The sequence below is a fragment of the Narcine bancroftii genome, chromosome 7 (genome assembly GCF_036971445.1).
Source record: "Narcine bancroftii isolate sNarBan1 chromosome 7, sNarBan1.hap1, whole genome shotgun sequence".
Taxonomy (NCBI): Eukaryota; Metazoa; Chordata; class Chondrichthyes; order Torpediniformes; family Narcinidae; genus Narcine; species Narcine bancroftii.
The window spans coordinates 84,189,199-84,205,774 of NC_091475.1; the positions used below are offsets into that span (position 1 = coordinate 84,189,199).

General features: G+C 38.9%; 1 long non-coding RNA gene across 1 annotated transcript in view; it reads right to left on the minus strand.

Annotated features, from left to right (window-relative positions):
* Window positions 1-822: 822 nt before the first annotated feature.
* Window positions 823-16,576, minus strand: part of LOC138739895 (uncharacterized) — a 36,870-nt gene continuing 21,116 nt past the window's right edge. Inside the window, exon 3 of the long non-coding RNA XR_011342528.1 lies at window positions 823-1,215. This is a non-coding gene — a long non-coding RNA (uncharacterized lncRNA). The remainder of the gene's footprint in view (window positions 1,216-16,576) is intronic.

Genomic DNA, 16,576 nt, shown 5'->3' on the forward strand with positions numbered 1-16,576 from the left:
CACACAGCTCCTTCTCTGGACTAGCTTTGTAGCCACAAGTCAAATTTGTTCATGGCATACTGCAATTCAAAATCAAAATGACAGATGATTATCCTGGTTTCTCCTTCTGCCTGAACTGCACACAGATTTTTTTTCTGATCATTACACTCTCTGGCCATTGAAATATTGTAGCTGGAGTGAGCATGAAGATGTGTTCCTTTAGAAAATATTTCCAATTTCACGACCCTGATTAAAGGAATTTGCTGCAGTATTTATGAGCGCTTAAACTAAATGGGAAAAAAAAAATTCTAATGAATGCTCACCTTTGTAAGGGAGGTTCGTAGACACGGTTTCAATGCTAAACACCAGTGCTGTCTGTGTGGAGTTTGTTCAATCTCCCTATTACAATGGGAGTTTCCTCTAGGTGTTCTAGTTTCCTTCCACATCCCAAAGACATGCAGGTTGGTAGATTAACTGACTACTGCAAATTGTTCCTACTGTGCAGACAAGTGGGGGGAGGTTGATGGGAATGTGGAGAGAATAGGTCACTGGGAAGATTATTGGGGGGGAGGGGGAAATATGATTGGTTTTTGAGCTCGCATAGACTTGATGGGCCAAAATAATGTTCTAGGATGAAAGGAAATACAAGTTTTTTAGTGTAAATTCTGTGACTAAATTTATTTGACACTGGAATTCCACATGAAAGGAATTTATGTAAGATTTTCAATTTCTATGTGCTCTGTGGTAAATCAACCAGGCCAAAATTAAAATTAAAGTAGGAAAGTTTTAAAAAATTAGAAACTTCCTAGGTTGAACAAGTAAAATTTAAAAAAAAAAACAGAAAATGCTGGAAACAGTCAGCAGGTGAGATGCAATGAAAAGAGAAACTGTTCATGTTCCAGATCTTAAATTGAATTGAGAAAAAAGAGAAATCCAGATAGTTTAGCAGCAGTGAAGATGGAAGAGGATTGGACAGAACAAAAGGAATATCTCTGATTAGGTGAGACCCAATAATTTAAATTAGTCATTAGACACTCATTATGTTTCTTTATCTGTTAGTAAAGGCTGAGGCTTGAGTTGTGGCCTGGGTTAGAATTTCTCAGCCAGAATGGTCTTGGGGAATGGGGGATGGAGAGAAGTCCTCTTCACTGTCATGATTGGGATATGCTCAACCACTGTTCCTGCTCCATCATTTCTGTCCAGTGACACTGTGGCACATCGATATCATTGCGGTGCCTGCAGGAGGAAGGAAGGAAAGCATGGGAATATGTGTGGTAAACCACTGTTACGCTATGATTGGCTGATGCCGGATGGATGCCTCCTGAGACCAATCCTACCCATAGCCATCTGCACGCTCCACATTCCACTCTGCCTTGATCAGTCGATGAGATGGACGGCTGTCCAGCCTATAGCTGATAAAAGACTCTCAGTTTCACAACTTCAGTTTTTTGTGATTATTGGTGGTGCCTCAATATGGGGAAAAGGAAACTTTCCCAATAGCGGGCCAGTTCCCAGTTTATTTTAAATACATGGAACCATTCAAAGATCAATGTTAACCTTTCTTTAGTCTTTTTTTAAGCTTTACTAAGTTAAAAATACTAAATATATTTTCAATAAAAATAGACACATTTATAGAATAAGTAGTCTAATAATAAAACAAACCCATCCCCTCTCCCCTCCCACAACAGATCTCTAAAAGGAAGCATTAAAAATAAACAAAAACATTCAGTAACGTGCATTACTAAATTCATATTCTTCATATATTGTGTCCACAAAAAAAATCATAATTATGTTATTTTCTCCATATAGATACACGACTTCAACTCATGATGCCATTGAACTACATTTAACTCCGCTTCATCTTTCCAAGACATTTACGAGGAACTGTCAATGTTAGACAAATAAACGGTGTCTGAAACTTATCCAACCCCAAGTCCCCTAACGGAGTAAAATAACCCAACAAAAAAAAAATTTGGATCTAAAGGAAATTGAATTTTAAACAAACTTTGAAGAAACTTCCTAATTTTAAACCAAAAAGGATGAACTTTATCATAAAACCACAGAAGGTAGAAATGTTCCAACACATGCTCCACACCTAAAACATAAATCAATTACTAAATCCATATTTTTTCCATTTTTCAGGGGTTAAATATAACTGATGCAAAAAATTATAATGAACCATACTATATCTTACATTAATTAATTTAGTTAACCCATCATAACACCTATTTTCCCAATCCACCTGACTAATCTCACAACTTAAATCATGCTCCCATTTAATCCTAGATGTATCTAATTTTTTGTAACCATTGTATCTTGCAATAATGCACACATTTCTGATATAAAACCTTTATCTGAAAAATATGAAACCATTAACTCAAATTTAGTTAACTCAGGAATTTTCATTTCTCTTCCAAAATTATCTTTCACTAATGCCTTAATTTGATAATAAACGAACAGAGAATTCTCTAAAATCCCAAATTTCTCTTTAAGCTGATTAAATAATAAAAATTTTCCTTCTTCAAAAAAAATCCTGCAATCTTCTAAAACTCTATTATTTAATGAAAAAGGGAATCAATTTATTTTGTTGGGGTTTGAACTGATGAACTACCTTTTGATCCTGTTAATAAATTCCTTTTAGTCCAAATTTCTAATAAATGTTTCAAAATTGGTACAGTATATTTCTGTAGTAAGACAGTATTCCATTTAAATACAAACCGGTGGGGACAAAAGCAGGAATTGAAAGCCAATTATAAGCTGATGCAAGGGTGATTGTAGAAATCTCAGGATCGACTTCCTTTTTGATACATTGTTGATTATCTGAAACTATGAATTGCGAAAGAATCCAAGCAATAAAGAGGTTGTGCCTTTCTCTATTAAACCCCTCCCCACTCCTCCATCTCTGCCTCTCAATTGCTGCTCAAAGTGTTTTCTGAGTTGACTATGGCCTGTAATTAGCAGAAAAACCTAATTTCTCATGATCTTGGTGGTGCACTGTTGGACAGAATCAGACACACACAAGGTAAAGACTGTACAACAGGCTTTAATCCACAAAGACTTCCACAGAGCCAGGCTGGCTGTGGCTGCAGCAACTCTGAGTGAGGCCTCGGGAGGCCGGCACAGGCTTGTATCCCGAAGGGTAATTAACACCCAGCCGGGTGGGGCTTGATCCATTCAGGCCAACTGATTGACAGCCAGCCATGTGTTGTCCTGTCCCCTTACACTCCTGCAGGTACAGAGGTTGCCCCCTGCAGTAGGCCATTGGTGTACCACCACACTGCCCATTCCTATTTCTCCTTGAAATGAGTGCCTTCCTAAGTCATTTCAGAGCAGCCAATCACATTGGTGAAAGGAAACAAATGTAATTTGGTCAAGGTAAAGATGAGGAATTTCATCTCCTGAGGGAGACTGGTAAACTTGAAGGGTTTTTCTGACAATCTGGTGGTTTTGTGATCATCTGGTAATTTTTCATAATTAGCTAAATTAAATTCCACAACTACACTTGACGGGGTTTAAACCCAGGCCTTTGGATTGAGATGTGTATCATCACTGTTCTTCCAAAACACCTGTCTGGTTAATTGTTTTTAGATAATATTTTCTTACTAGCAATTGTTAAATGATTTTCATATAATGACAAGTAATTCAACTTTTACTCCTCTTGAAGTTTCCTATGAACTGGTCACAAAACTTTACTTCTTTCCCAAAAACTCAGCATCATCATGTTTCCGATTTGTCTCGAGGACCCAATCCTTCCTGGGGTATCGATCAGCCAGAAATCTTCACCATTCAGAATCCAGGTGTACTGTGAAAAAGCAGCATTCAGCACAGGTAAGGTGGGGAAATTCCAAGCTTCAGTTGAGCTTGGTTGTGAGTAAGGAATCAATTTGAATGCTGCATGGGTTGGTCAGATGGTTGGATGATTGGGAACCAGACTGTTCTTCTAATAAACCAGCCACTGCCCACATAAACAACTGAGATTACCCTGAGAACTTCTGTTGGTAGGTCAGATATTGTAGCTATGAATTTGCTTGTCATTGTTTATTTATTTAGGCATACAACATGGTAACAGGCCCTTTTGCCCAATGATCTTGTGCTGTCCAATTTACACCCAATTGACCTTCAACCCCAGTACATTTTGAACGGTGGGAGGAAACCAGAGCCCCTGGGGAAAGACCATGCAGACACGGGGAGAACGAACATACTCCTTACATACAGCGCGGGATTCGAACCCCAGTCGGTGTTGCTGAAACAGTGTTGAGCTAACCGCTACTTTAACTGTGCCACCCTTGTTTTGTTTTTAACGTTTTAATAAAATCACTATTTTTCATAGTGTGATTAATATTTAAGACATTCCAAGTTGTGAATGTTTATGAATCTCTTGTGCATTCAAATATGCTCTTAACTCTTTTGTCGGTTGATTAAACTACCACTCGATTATGTTTTCCCATATTTCTGCAACTGGTATAACCCAGCAAATCTTTTGGTTGAAACTAATGTGACAGCAAACCACTTTTACCCAAGGAATCAGACTGGAGACCTGTGACTGGTGATGTCCTACAAGGTGTAGTGTGTCATCTTCATCAATAATTGAGAGGTAAACTCATATATGCCATGATTAGCAGTTTTGCAGGTGACATTAAAATGCTTGGTATTATAGATAGAGAAGACGGTTGCCAAAAAATTGCAGAAGAGCATTGATTGGTTGGGCAGGTGAGAAGAGGAATGGTTGATGGAATTTAATGCAGAGAAATGAGATGTATTCTGTGAAGTCTTACATAATGAATGGCATGGATATGGGTTGTTTTGAAGAGCAGAGGATCTAGGAGCATAGATTCACAGTACCTTGAAAGTGATGCCACAGGTTGATAATTTGGCACATTGGTCTTTGTCAATCAGAGTATTGAGTAATGAAGTTAGGAGGCCATGTTGAAGTTTTATAAGATGTGGTGAGGCCCTATATGGAGTATTGTGTTCAGTTTTAGTCACTGAGCTGTAGAGGAACAACGTTGTCAAGCTGGAGAGGTGCTGAGGAAACATGAGAATGTTGAGCCTGAGCAGGTTGAAGCAGGCTAGAGCTTTATTCCCTGGAGTGTGGGAGATGAGGGGTGATGTCACAAAGATGTACAAAATCATGAGGGGAATAGATCAGGTGAACGCAGAGTCTTTTGGCCAGATTTGGGATATCAGTAACCTGAGGCTATAGGTTAAAGGTGAGGGGAAAGAGATTCAACAGGAAACTGAGGGGTATCTTTTTTATGCAGAGTCTGGTGGGTGTATGGAATGGACTGCAGAGGAGGGGACTGAGCCAGGAACTATTTCAATGTTTAAGGTTGTACAAATAGATGGATCGGGCTGTACCAGGTATTCAAACCGAGATGTAAGATGGTGTCATTGGGTGGGTTGGTGGTGGGCGGGGGGTGGGGGGGGGGGGTTGGTTTCCATGATCATGTCAGGGGTTTGGATCTGGAATTTGTGTTGCCGACGGTTTGGACTGAAAGCGGTGTAGCTGCAGGAGAGCAGGAGGTGAATCCATAGACACTTGGTGTCACTGGGGGACTCTTTTGCTTTTCTTTCACTGACTGTAAGGGGTGCTGAACAATTTCTGCTGATGGCAAATCTTTCTGTCTTATTGTAGACTAAAGGAAATTTCATGTAATATTACATTTTCTATTTTATTACATGACAGTAATGAATCTTGAATAGGATGCATCTAGCGGTATATGGGCCAGATGCAGGCAGGTAGGATATTTTAGTTGGACGGGCAAGTTAGGACAAAGGGCCTTTTTCCACATTGTATGACTCTGTGAGAAATAGTCACTCCAATCAATAAAAAGCATGATAATGGGGTAGACTTGTACTTTACAATGCTCACAGGAATTGATTTCTCATTATAAAATATCACACTACTTTCAATACAACTTATTTTAGCATTTCCTGGCAGTTACACAAGTCATCCAAAATCCTCATCCTTTCCTCATCATCCCTCTCGCCCTGTTCTCTTTACACAGCTTCTGAACTGAATTCCTTCAGGCCTGATGAAGAGTCGGCCATTCTTTTTCTCCCACTGAATCTGCTGAGCCCCTGCAGATTGTATTTGGTTCTTTATCTTTCCCAGCTGGTTGCTTTTTCTGGGCCCATATACTAAAGGGCAGAGAGTGCACTGGGGGACTTTACAGCTTTGTTCACAGTAAAGAATTCAGAATAAGTGTTGGAGAATGCAGATTTAACATATTTGGTTTTAAAAACAATGACGAGAGTTTATTGTCAAGCACAAGTACAATGTACAAATGCACTGAAATTCTTGCTTGCTGCAGTAGCATTGGTACACAAAATACACTAACAAACAGTAAGTGTAAGTTACCACGAGGGGTAAAAATAAAAGGATAGATCGATATTCACAGTTGCAGATGGTGTAAAACAGAATGGGAGTTTATAATAGTGCAGTCAGATCGTTGGTCCTGGAATGCTACAGTTAAGGTAGTATGGGAAGGTTTAAGAACATGATAGCTATTGAGGAAAACAGACTGTTCTTGAAACCAGAGATCCCAGACTTCAGGCCAGGCATGGGATGAGGAAACATTTGTTGTTACTACAATCCGAGATGCTTTGGTTGAAGGAGGACTGGAACTGAATCAACAATGACTTCCAAAGAAGAATTGGATAAATGATTTTAGATTTGTAAGGTTGTGGGCAAAAATAAAACAAATGGGGATAGTGGGACACAGTGACAGACTCTTTCAAAGAGCTTGTATGATCATCATAATGGCCAGAATATCCTTTTTTCTTTTCTGCATCATTTTATGTTCAATGCATGTATTTCATGGTACCTTGTTACCTCGTACCATGTGGCGGACCCAAGAAAATGAATACTGCAATGTATTATCGATGTTGAGGGAGAAATCTGCTTGCAGATTTTAAAAGCAAAACTTTTCATTTCAGAGTTGGTAGATAATGCAATAGATGACATTGCATACAGCAACATTCATGTTTCACACAGAACAAACGAGCGAAAATATCATCAAACATTTTTCAGCTGCACAAATGCCCATTTAACACTCTGAGGAGCCTATTCTATGCCAATAAATCAAAATGCACTCAGGTGGTGTTTTGTTGATGATGGCTTTATAGGAATGCGCTCGACTTCTTCCACAGTCAGGTTCTCATTGAATTCCAGTGACAGTGAAATGCAGAATAGCAAATTGAAATCAGACAGCTGGAAACATGAATCTAGCAATTGTCATAGATTAAAACAAGCTTGTGGAAGAATCAAGTGATAAATAATTAAGTTATATGCCCAACAGGACTGAGCTTGGATACACTTCAATATTAAAACCAGTGGAGAATGTATTATAGAAGGTGTTGGTTGATGGTGGGATTAATATTGTTTTATAAACCAGAAGGAATGAATAGCTGCTTCAGTTGAAAAAAAAATTGCATTCATAATGAATGAAATACCTGACTGGTGAAAAGGTGTTGAATTCAGGGTTGGAGTGTGGATAACATTGACTATTTCTGTCAGTAGCATGCCTCACCTGGCTCCCTCAGGTGAAGGGTACCCCACGGACAACAGATGGAGGAAGTTGGGCAGAAAAAGAAACAAATTAGTGATGCCGTAATCAGAGTCACTCATCCTTGGGCAACATGTCATCTTGAATCATCATATTCTGCTTGGTCCATCCAAATTGGGTCAGATAAAATGAGGAACTCATTGTAAACATTGATGTTCCCCCCCCCCTCTCCTGCTCCCTCCCCCTCCCAGATACTTCCCTTCCAATTTTAAGCAGTTGTCTGAAGAAAATATTTAATGGTTAGTGGGTTTAATCATCTGCACTACATTTTTTTTTATCATGGCTACATATTATTTTCAGCTTGCACATGCTGTGAAACTGTTTCAAACCTTAAAACTTAACTTGAATAGCTGTAAGAGCTATTGTTTTCCTGGCATTTCTATGAAAATGCTATCATAGGGTTTTATTATGACATCATTGCAGATTTCACACTTATCACTGTACAATTCCTACAATGGAGTTACACTTCATAAAGTATTTCATTGGCGTGGATAACTCTGAAGAGCTCTGTGGCTGAAAAAATGCCTCTAAAATGCACAACTTCCTTTTTTAGCAATTCATTTACTTCTCATGTCTGTTGCAGAAAAAGGCAGAAATATCACAAAGCAAACAAACCAACAAACTCAGCGGATCAAGCAATATCCATCGAGAGAAATGGAAGGGGTGGGGTGAGAGGCAGGCATAAAAAGGGGAGCAGGAGGGCCAGGGAGGTTAGACAAATGTGAGGGTGGTGGTCAGTTAGAAAGGCAACAACTTAGGGAGGGGGTGTGAACTGAAAAGTGAGTACTGGAATGGGCTAGCAACAACGGGAAAAAGGATTAGGTCTTTGTATCATATCACTCAGTTTACAAAGGGTAAACAATTACAGATGTAAGGGGAACAGTCAGACATTCGAACTTGCTTCTTAACATCTAACGTTTTGACAAAGCCTTCTGATCCATCCAGGGTCACATCTTAAAGATGGAGACCAAAGGTGATCTGACAATACTGGATGTGATCGGGATTGCTGTGCATGAGCCACAATGGTGAAGTCAATGGCAGTAGTCATATGTAAGGTGTCTTTGTTGTGCCTGGACAGGGCAGCCAGGCCATTTGCTTTTCCTCGGATGTGCCGTATGTCCAATGAAAATTGTAGAATAAAGTCCAAGTACCGAATCTCTCTGGGTGAGTAGAGATGTGCTTGTACTTGCAGTATGAGTGCTGGTGGTCTGTATAAATGGTGAAAGCACGAACTTCCTATAAAAAGCGGAAATATTTCAACCAAACGTATTTTACTTTGCCACAGCTGGCGAAAGCTTGGCTGAAAAAAAACACCAGAAGTTCCATTTCTCTACAGACTCATTGTTCTTTATTTGTCTGTAAGCTGTGGCAAATCAATGCCGTTACAATGGTCAGTTCTGGGTTTGATTTTTCATTTCTGATTTTTTTATTAACAACCACAGTTGAAATCCTCTCATGCGATGTTAACAATAAGCCTGTTAAAACTATATAGGGAATTCATTTATACTTCACTGGTCTAAATAAGGCATTAATCTTTGTAAAATAAACATTGTCCAATTCTGCTTTATGTTTCTATGTCTATACAACAATAGAGGAGACTACACTCATTCTTCAAAGATCCATCACCTTTGTGATCTTGGTGACAAATTTTAAGTCCTTAAATGTGAACACCATTGCAGGAAATTCACAGGGCATTAAAGAGACTATGCCTTTCGTATTGCACGTTGCTTTAATCTCCTAACTTGATGAGGAATATTGGAGAATTTGGAGTAAGTTCACTGGGTGATTCCTGGGTTGACGGATTAACACATGAGAAATGGTTGAAAATGGGTTGGCCACTCCTGAGTTCTGAAAAAGGAAGGGTGACCTTTTCAAAACATTAACAATTCTGTGAGGTTTTGCCAGGGCAGTTGTTGAAAGAAGCAAATTTGAAAAAGATTCTCCCAAATTACCCTCAATTAATGGAGTGAGGACTTTTGAAAGCTGTATTGTTGTCCATTCTTCTGGGATTGTCACCTGTCAACGAATCAAGCCTGTTGCATCTGTGGCTGAGCAGAATTTACTGGGAGAAGCCAGGTGAGGAGGATCATTGAAGCGACTTTCCCTGTGGGAGGTGGTAGAGCAACTTTTCTGTAGTCACTGAAATTGGAATTATATCCTTCGTTGAACACAATGATTTAGGTCTTAGATCTTCTCCTTTTCAGATGGCTGAGGCGACATCATGAATTTGTGCCAGAAGAGCTCTCCACTATTGTTTACTTACTTCAGATCTACTCAGTATGCCTTGTAATTTTTCAGTTATAGATGGTTTTCATGACCACTAGCTGAGCAAGGGTATGGTCACGATTGTGGCAAATTGTTCACTCTGGGAAGGAAGTAAAGATAATTATATCAATGATAGAGGCTTGTTTAAAGAACACTTTATTTTCTTTCCTGTGAGAATTCTCTCTGATCTTCAAAGCTCTCTTCCATCCTTGATTCTTATTGCGTTGAGTCTTTGAGCGACAGATGCACTTGACAAAGTTGAAAAATCCAGATCATGTTATTGGCTAATAACTGGATCCCCCATGCTTTTTCTATACCTTGGTTAAAGTCATTTTTTTTATACTGGACCTCAGCTTTTGTTTTGCTTGAGTTTGCTACATTGTAGGATATGTGTTTCCCTGGAGTTCCTAACATCCAAAAAAAAAATTTGGAGAATATGTAAACAAATACTCATGGCACAGGAAGCTTGCAACAAAGCATACTCTCATTGTGCAAGGGCTCTTCAAAGACCATCACTTCAGAACTTTCTATGGCATTGTTGCTGTTCAGAGAAAAGTTTGCCATATAACACAATGTTGAAAGAAGTAACAGCCTTGATGGAATATTTGTTATTCAAAGCCAAGAGAAGGCACTATCCAAAAACACCTTGAATTGTGTTTTGTCACATGTACTAAGGTACATGAGAAAGCTAATTTTGCAAACTGTATGGCTGGTCAACCTGTACATAATACAGTTGTTAAAAAAAAAATTACCAAGCATGTTTTGAGAGTACAGAGGAATCAGTTAGAACAGAAAAACTGCAACACCATTTACAAGTGTCAGGTTCATTTGGAGTCTCGTAACAGTGGGAACAAAATTCTTCCTGAATTTAGTCATGCGTGATCTAACAGTCATGAATTTTCCTCTCGAGAGGAGGAGAGTATAGAAATTGGAGCTAGAGTGAGATGAGTCTATTAAAATGCTGACTGCTTTACCAAAGCAGAAGGAAGTATAGATGGAGTTGACGAGGGTTAGAGGGGGTGTGAGATGGTCTGAGATGCGTTCACAACTCTTTACGTCACTGGCACTCTGGGGACCCTATGGCTTCTCAGTGCCTTGAAGAGAGGCTCAGGCCTAAATTATCGATTATATATCTTTACTTCCTATGGACACTGTGAGACTGTTTGAGTTCCTCCAGCATTTCTGTTTTCACTACAATCACAGCATCTGCATACTTGTTTAACCCTATGGCTTCTGTTGGTCAAGTCTCATCAACGTTGATGGCAGCCCTGACTGGATTCGGTTCTCCAAAAGCAAACATTTTATATATTCTTATGATGTAGGAAGAATCATGTAATGTAGAAGGAATCGATGATGGTTCTCAGAGCAAATCCCATTTGCTCTTCTTTGTGCTCACACTTGCCCATCAAAAACCACCAAACTCCCCTTACCTCCATTCTCCCATGACACCAGGATCAGTTCATAGCAGTTAACCAACTAACAGCTTTGAGATAAGTGAAGAAACTGGAGCTCTGAGGGAAACACATTGCAATTGAAAGGGTAACATGCAAACTCCACATAGATAGCATCAGAGAGAGGGAATGAAATGGTGATAGTAAGGGGTGGAACAAAACCATTTATCCCATGGAGTCCATGCCAGCTCTTAGAAAGTCCTAAATCTCCACTCATTTTCCTTGCATGCCCATTAACTCCTCTTGGATTCTCCTTCCACCCAATATCGATTAAGTTTGAGTTCAATTAGATTTCAGAATTTAGTACATATATGATATCACATACAACCCTGAGATTCTTGTTCCTGCAGGTAAGAAAGAATGACTGCTTATTGGTTGTGCAAAAAAACTATAATCAATGTACACATGTAAACAAATAGAACTGTAAACAAACTGTGCAATACAGACGGGGGAAGAAATCAATAAATTACAAAAGTAAGATTCTGAAAATAAGATCTTGAGTTTGTTGTTGAGGACTCTGATGGTGGAGGGGTAGCAGTTGTTCCTGAACCTGGTGGTGCGAGTCTTGTGGCTACGATCACTACTGGCTATCCAGTCGACCTCTGTAAAGATTTTAACGCTGTGGTGTTATTGTGTCTCCATATGTTTTACTGTATGCAGACAATGGGGTGCTTTTTGCTTCTTTTTCTTTGTTCTTTCTCTGTTTAATAGGACAAGAAGAGGGGAGGGGGTGGAGGGAGGGGTTTGCTTGATGTTTTGCATTTTGTATGATTTTTGATTGTTAAATAAATTAAAAATGATAAATAAAATATTCCAAAAAAAAGAGATGGCATGCACCATAGTAGACCTCTTGCTATAGTAAGCAAATTGGAATGGATCCATGTTGCTGCTCAGACAGGAGCTGACATGCTTCAACACCACGCTTTCAAAACACTTCATCACTGTTGATATAAGTAGCCACTGGTCAATAGTGTTTTAGGCAGGTTACCACACTCTTCTTGGCCAATGGTACGATTAACACCTGTTTGAAACAGGTGGGTATCATGCGTAAAGTTTAAAACCTTGTGTTTTTGATTTTTGTTAATTTTGTTCCTATCCCTTTAAGGAATTGTTTGTAGTGTTACCATAGTTACTATGAGGTAATATCCAAGCAGATGAGGAGTTTGTATCTCATTCTTCGAAGAGCCATGAAAGATGTGTGAGCTTGAGATACTTTTCTTTGAATCATCTTATTTAATCATAATCATCTTATTTTTGGTTTATATCTGTTTAAAGTTGAATATCTTTATCATTATACAGTATGCTTTGTTCACTCATCGTATGAAAATCTCAATGCAAAGTTATGCAAAATGTTTATCAATGAATTAAAGCTACTTACAGCTGCAACTCCAAAGTTTGATTTATTGGATTAATAAAATAGTAATTTGGAATATTGTCACTTGTGTTTCTGTGAAGATGACATGTTTTGAAATTGGGAAATATGAGAGCTTGGAAAGTGTCTATACCATGCCCTGTCAGAGTGAGGTGTTGAAGATATTTGTGAAAACATTGGTAAGTTGATCAGCACTGATTTTTAATACCCGACCTGATACTCCATTCAGGCTTGATGCTCTCCTTTGATTCATTCTCCTGAAGGCAGCCCACACGTCATCCTCAGATACGGACAGGAGAGGATCATCATGATGGTTCTTCCTTGTTTTTGTAGTTGAATCAGACTTAAAGGCATTGAGTTCATCTGGGAGTGAAGCTTTGCCATTTCCTATTGCACTGGATTTGGTTTTGTAGAATTTGTCATTTAAGCCTTGCCACAGCTGTCGGGTATCCTTGATCGTTTCCATTTTCCTCTGGAAACTCCACTTCACCCAGGTCGTACCTGCTCCTTCTCTAGTGATCTGGATCTCCACACTTAAATTCTCAGCAGATTATATTTCTAGTGCATAAGCAATTCATTTTAATAGATAGCTCATAAATTATGATAATGCTAGTTACCTTGGTTACATTTCTGAGAGAGGTTTCAAATGTGTTGGCAAATTATTCTTAATGAATTTACATCCAAGTGGATTTAGGCTTGAGTGCCTAAACTGAATTCAGTTCATTGAAGGGAGGCAGAGAACTATAAGCTAGTTTAACATCTGTTGTTGTGAAACTGCTTGAAGCCATCATTAAAGAAGGAATAGCGAGGCATCTGGAGTGAAACGGATCCATCAGGCAGACACAACATGGATTCAGCAAAAGCAGGTCCTGTTTGACAAACTTAATGGAGTTCTTTGTGGATATAATGAGTGTGGTAGATAGAGGGGAGGTGATGGACATGGTTTACCTGGATTTCCAAAAGTTATTCGATAAAAGACTTGTACATCTCAAGCAGGATGGATAATTGCACAGAAAATACCAACATTCTGTTCGGCTGCAGCAAGTAAGAGTTTTGGTGCATTGGGCAATGTACATGACAATACACCTTGTCATTAACATTGTAACCTTTACAGGAAAGAATCATGCAGAATTGATCAAATGAACCGAAGCCAATAACAGAATGATAACAATTCAAATTTGTTTGTAGATATTATCTCTAGAGTTACTGTACTAGGATGATTCTTGGAATGCAAGGGCTAATGTCTGAGGAAAGTTTGGCAGCTCTTGGACTGTATCCATTGGAGTATAGAAGATTGAGAGGGAGATCCTCTTTCGAATTTTGAAAGGTTTTGACAGAGTGAATGTAGATATTTCCCTTGGTGGGTGAATCAAGGACAAGAGGGCAGTCTTAAAATTAGAATGATGATTTCCTGACAGATTAATGAAATTAAGTTGAATAAAAACAGCTGGTATAAACAAAGAACTTTTGTGAATGATTCAACAAATAGAAGCAATGGACAAATTTAGGGACTCGTCTCAAACAAATAATACATCTTAAAGCAATGCCTGAAAACTAGCTAATAAATTGCATATAATTTGACAGATACAGTGTTAAATAATCTCACTAACTTGTATTTTTATAGAACTGTGAATGTTAAAACATTATTATGCGAACATACCAGAAGCAGTTTTGTGATTTAGGGGACTAAAATGGTAAAATTATGGAACACAGCAGCTGCTTGGTTACATTGTGGTGTAAAATGTAATAAATATTAATAAAACAGATTCTGGATATCTGAAACTTAAAAAATGGAAAATAATCATAGGGTTGGGCAGCATTTGTGGAAAGAGAAGAAAAAAAAAGCACCAGAACTAATAGATGTATTTAAAAGCAATATCTGCTCGATGAATCTCCTTAATAGTCTTCAAATGGCATGTCGATCTGTTCCAAATGTGCAGCTGACAAATTAATCAAAAGGCAAGAATTTATAAATTTATTAGACATGATGGTAACAGGCCCTATTAGCCCTTGAGCCCATGCTGCTCAATTTCAGCCAGTTGACCCACTACCCCTGCTACGTTTTGAATGTATGGAAGGTGACAACTGAGATCTTTTTAATAGCTTAAATAAATGAATGTGTTGAAGATTTGGGCACTGATTAAAAGATGGTGGCTGCTGCTAAATCCACAGGTAAAAGACTCGGCAACTGGTAGGTGTTGGGAGTTGGGCTTCGTTTCAGGAAGTCAATAGACTTTGGCATGATTCCAAAGGATTGGAAGGTTACAAATGTGGTTCTGCTGTTTAAGAAAGGTGGGAGACAGAAAAAAGGAACCTATAGGCCTACTAGTCTGATGTCGGTGGTTGGGAAGATATTAGAGTCGATCCTCAAGGACGTGGTCATGAAATACCTAGAGACGCTTGACAGGATAGGTTCAAGTCAGCATGGTTTGTTGAAGAGTAGATCCTGCCTGTCCAACCTATTAGAATTTTTTGAAGAAATCTCAGGTAGGATGGCTGTGGATGCTGTATATTTGGATTTTCAGAAGGCTTTTGATAAGGTGCCGAATGTGAGACTGCTTCATAAGATGAGAGACCATGGAATTACAGGGACGATATTAGATCGGATAGAAAATTGGCTGATAGGGTAGGAAGCAAAGGGTTGAAATAAAGGGATCTTATTCATGTTGACTCCCTGTAACAAGTGGTGTTCCACAGGGGATCGCTACTGTTTATAATTTATATTAATGATTTGGATTGTGGATTGAATGGTTTTGTGGTCAAATTTGCAGATGACATTAAGACAGGTGGCGGAGCAGCAAGGGTTGAAGAAACCATAAAGTTATAGAAGGATATAGACAGCTTGGGGGACTGGGCAAAAAATGGCAGATGAGATGCAATGTTGAGAAATGAATGGTTCTACATTTTGGTAGTGGAAATAAACAGGCAGTGTACTATTTGGATGAAGAGAAAATTCAAACCTTAGAAGTGTAAATGGACCTGGGCATCCTTGTGTAGGGAAACCTAAAAGTTAGTGACCAGGTTGGATCGGTAGTAAAGAAAATGGATGCTATATTGGCATTCATTTCAAGAGGATTAGTTCTGGTGCTTTTTTTTTCTTCTCTTTCCACAAATGCTGCCCAACCCTATGATTATTTTCCATTTTTTAAGTTTCAGATATCCAGAATCTGTTTTATTAATATTTATTACACTCTTCTTTCAAGAAGAGTAAAGAGGTGTTGATGAGGTTCTATGAGACCTCAATTGGAGAACTGTATGCAGTTTTGGGCCCCCATCTTAGAATGGAATGTGATGGTGTAGAGGAGATTTACTAGTATGATTCTTTGAATGCAAGGGCTAATGTATGAGGAACCTTTGGCAGCTCTTGGACTGTATCCATTGGAGTATAGAAGATTGAGAGGGAGATCCTGTTTTGAATTTTGAAAGGTTTTGACAGAGTGAATGTAGATATTTCCCTTGGTGGGTGAATCAAGGACGAGAGGGCAGTCTTAAAATTAGAAGTTATCCATTTAAAACAGATGAGAAAAAACATCTTTAATCAGAGGGTCATGGATTTGTGGAACTCATTCCCACATACAGTGGTGGAGGCCCGATCACTGGGAGAGTTTAAGCTGGAGACTGATAAGCATCTAATTGGTTGAGGCATCAGGGGATATGGGTAAAAGGTTGGAAATTGGAACTAGGTATGAATATAGTCCAGCTTCGGGTTGAGTCATAGGACAGACTCGATGGGCCAAGTGGCCTACTTTAGTTTCTTAACCTTATGATCTTGTGAAAAAGGACGTGGAGACAGGAATCGGCAACTGATGAGTGTCAGGAGCTGGACTTTGTTTCAGGATCTTTAAAATGATAAACAAAGCAAAGATTGGTTGGAGTACAGACTACAGATAGAGCCCGCAACATATAAAAACAGAAAAGCTCAAGCGGAGCAGCCAGTGCAT